Source organism: Bison bison, unplaced genomic scaffold, assembly GCF_000754665.1.
Source record: "Bison bison bison isolate TAMUID 2011002044 unplaced genomic scaffold, Bison_UMD1.0 scf7180017864128, whole genome shotgun sequence".
Lineage (NCBI taxonomy): Eukaryota > Metazoa > Chordata > Mammalia > Artiodactyla > Bovidae > Bison > Bison bison.
In genome coordinates, this window is record NW_011494700.1 from 960,543 (window position 1) to 964,746 (window position 4,204).

Sequence of the window (4,204 nt, forward strand, 5' to 3'; positions counted from 1 at the left end):
CTTAATTCTCTGACATTTCAAATCTAAAGGAAGGCTGATTTTTCACTGGAACATGTTTTTTAAAACTACTGTAATTATCTTGGAATTTGGTCGAAGTAGAAGTCTTGAAAATTGGTAGGTCCAGATCTTAAAGTGAGCTTAAAGCAGGTACTTAAAGGACACTAATAACTAACAAAGCACACCTAAGATAAAGTGGGGAAGGTTTAAATGGTCAGAGACCTTTGAATAAAAGAGAACATTAAACCATCATCTTAACCATAGAGTTATAAATATGTCAGAAATTCAGACTTTACTACTGCTCTATGAGTGACCTTGGCTAAGTTGGTTAACCCTTTGTATTCTTTATTTTCCCATTAGGAACAATATCTGCTTGTAAACGAAATACTAGACCACGTATCTAAAATAATATTATTACTATTATTATCCCCAACAGAAAAACCATTCCTTTCTGCAATAACGCAATTACAAGTTCAATAAACCTCTGGTGTAGACTTTGTCAAAATACTGAAGAGAAAATAGAGTAGGTTTCCTACTTTTAAAAACCAAATCAATCTGTTATATGTTTTTTTAATTTAATTTCCTTTGCCACACTGTCAATACAGAACTAATGCTGCTTTGCAATTTCATAGGACTTTTCATTTAGAAAAGCACTCCCTATTAGTTATTGCTTGTTACAATATACATGTTAAAATAAAAATCAATATGCTAAGTATTTAATATGTTTTTTCTCATTTAATACTCATAATAGCTGGCAAGGTAGATGATATTGTCTTCTCTGTTTTGCAAAGAAGAAAACCAAGATCCATGGATATTAACTTGTTTCCAAGGTGACACGGTTAGTAGGAGATGGAAATAAGATTTGTCCCTGGGCTGACGGATGTCAGATGAGTCCCTTTAATCACTGTGTAGTCTGTTCCCAAAACTGGTGGAAGAAACCTTCTAGTGAACATTGAGATGCTTAAGTGCTGAATACTCGCCAAGGTTGCCCAGCCTGTGTACATGAGGTTTGAGTTCATGGATCCTAGCACAATGTTGCTCTTATTAGACTGAATTGTCATTGAAGGCTTTCTATACCTTCGTTAGGGTTCATGAATGAGAAACCTCAGAAAAAAAATTAATTTGATAGTCTCTAATTATTTACTTAGAGTCTCTTCAGTTTTGATTCTAGTTCAGATGTTGCCTTTCATAGGTGGCATAGTGCTGAATGCAGGGCTTCCCTGGTAGCTCAGTTGGTAAAGAATCCATCTACAATGCAGGAGACCCAGGTTCGATTCCTGGGTCAGGAAGATGCCCTGGAAAAGGGGTAGGCTACCTGCACCAGTATTCTTAGGCTCCCTGGTGGTTCAGACTGTAAAGAATCTGCCTGCAATGCGGGAGATCTGGGTTCAATCCCTGGGTTGAGACGATTCTATCCATAGATTGCAAAGATCCCCTGGAGGAGGGTATGGCAACCCACTCCAGTATTCTTGCTTGAAGCATCCCCGTGGACAGAGGAGCCTGGCAGGCTATAGTATATGGGGTCGCAAAGAGTCAGACACAACTGGGCCACTAAGAACAGCCCAACACAGTGCAGAATGCAAGAGCCTCTCTCAGGGAGCTAAGGCATGACTTTGGTGATGCTGTACTTGTGGCAGTGATTTTCCAAACTGGAGTCCGTGGAGCATTGTTCTGGAGGATGCTAACAGGTAATGCAACACAATGAGTTCTGCATTCTCAAACATTTGGGAAAATTTTAATGATACAGTGTTAAACATCTTTAAAGATCATGCTGTAGTTGCTGTTAGCCCTGTAATTAACATCATGCCTTTGAAGACAGGGCCAATAGAGCATACAGCAGTTCTCCAAAATATTTATTCACTTGGTTTTCAAATGTGTTTTGAATGTTCTGGGAATCGTTTCCCAAGGAACCTGAATTCCAAAAGGCTCTTCTGGGGTATAAGTACTGCCCAATGATGTTGAAGCTGAAACTCCAATATTTTGGCCATCTGATGTGAAGAGCTGACTCATTTGAAAAGACCCTGATTCTGGGAAAGATTGAGGGCAGGAGGAGAAGGGGATGACAGAGGATGAGATGGTTGGATAGCATCACTGACTCAATGGACATGAGTTTGGGTTGATTCCGGGAGTTGGTGATGGACAGGAAGGCCTGGCGTGATGCGGTTCATGGGGTCCCAAAGAGTCAGACACGACTGAGCGACTGAACTGAATGATCCTAGGGCATTTTCTGGCCCATTAACAGTTTACACTTCTTGTCTCATCTCTTTCAACATTCATCTTCCATCCTCATTCTCAGCTGATAGTCTTGTTTCCTATTTCCCATAGAAAACAGAAGCCCTCAGGAGTAAACTTTCCACTTTTACGCTTTCACACCCCAGCTACCCATCTTCTTACAGCACCACCTTCCTTCCTGGTACTGTGGATAAATCATGGTGCTTGTATCTAACTCCTCTACCTTTAGCATGAAACTCCTTATCTTCTCACCTACTCATGTATACTGTTCCATAACTGTTTCCTCACTTCTGCATCACCAGTTTTTCCTTCTCCACTGAATCAATTTCTTTAGCACACAACACCCTATAATTTACCAAATCTTAGGAAAAACATTTGAAAACCTGACCATACAGTCTCTTCCAGCTCCTACTTCATTTCTCTATTATTTGTTGTAACAAAAGTCTGTCAAGAAGTGCTGCATTTTTTTTCTGTACTCAATCTCTCTTTTCCCATCTCTCTCCTGAAAACAATTCCATCAGACTTTCATCCCCACTGCCCTACTAAAACAGCATTTGTTAAAGTCAGCAAAAATGAAATCTGGTGTTTTGATCTGGTAATAAATGCTCAGTTAGCATTATCTTGATCTATCAGCAGTACACGGCACAGAGAGGTCAGGAAGAAGAAGTCTAACACAAACACCAACTGATGGTTAAAGAGACAGTAAAACACCCTCTCCTCCTTGAAACATTTTCTTGCCCTGCCTTCCAGAATATCCCATTATCTTATTCTTTTTTTTGTTTTCCTAACTATTCCTATGTCAGACTGCCTACATTAGATCTCTTAACTGTCTCTGCCCACTCCCTTGGTGATCTCATCCAGTCTTGATGGCTGTGAATGCCATCTCTATGCTGATCATTCTCAAATGCGTATCTCAAGGTGCCCTTCACTCCAGATTTATATATTCCTCTCTTTATTCTATAGCTACACTGATGTGTAGGATGGATACCTAAAGTTAACTTACCTAAAACTGAACTGCAGATCTTACCTTCCCCCTATTCTTCACCATTCCTAGTCGTTTTCTTCATCCCGGTAGACAGCAATTACTTCTCTTCCCTCATTGTTAGGGTGAAAAATCTTAGTTACATTCTTGACTCCTATATGTTCATGTATGATAAGCCAGCAAGTCCTATTGATTCTTCTTTCAAGTTCTATCTAGAATCTGGTATTCTCTCAACACCTCTATTTTCACTAACCTTCACCTCACCCGGATCATTACAGAAGTTTCTTAAATAGATGCTCTGCTTTCATCCTCCCCTGTCTACAGACACTTCTCAGGGCACTATCTAGAGGGAACCGCCTAAAACATGAGTCATATCTTGTTACTCCATGGCTCAATGCCTCACAATGGTATACGCATTCACCCTTTTTTTTTTTTTTTTCCAACACCCCACAAAGCATGTGGGATCTTCCTCAACCAGGGATCAGACCCATGCCACCTGAACTGGAAGTGTGGAGTCTTAACCACTGGACTTCCAGGGAAGTCCCCATCTCACTATTTATTAGCAAAAGCCTCACACAGCCTTCCAAAGTGGCCATGTCAGGGCTTTACCTCTCCAAATCCCATCTCCTATTTTTCTCCTTCATACTTTTCCACCCACTCTGGCCTCCTGGTAGTTCCTGTACACACCAGGCCACACTTGCTGCTGCCTCTGCCCTGAGCTCTGTGCCTGGTGAATATTCTCACCTCTAATGTCTGCTCACCCAGTCAAGGAGGCCTTCCTGGATCACCTTTTGAAAAACAGCAACTTCTTCCCCACCCTGTCCCACCTCCCTTCTCTGATTTATTTCTCTCCATATATCAAATCAATAGTAAAAATAATTTTTTTAAAAATTACAACCTTCCCAGTAGGTTGTAATCTCAGGAAGGACAGACATTTTTGCCTGTTTTGTTCAATAATGTATTCGCATTGCCTAGAAAAGTGCCTCAAATTTG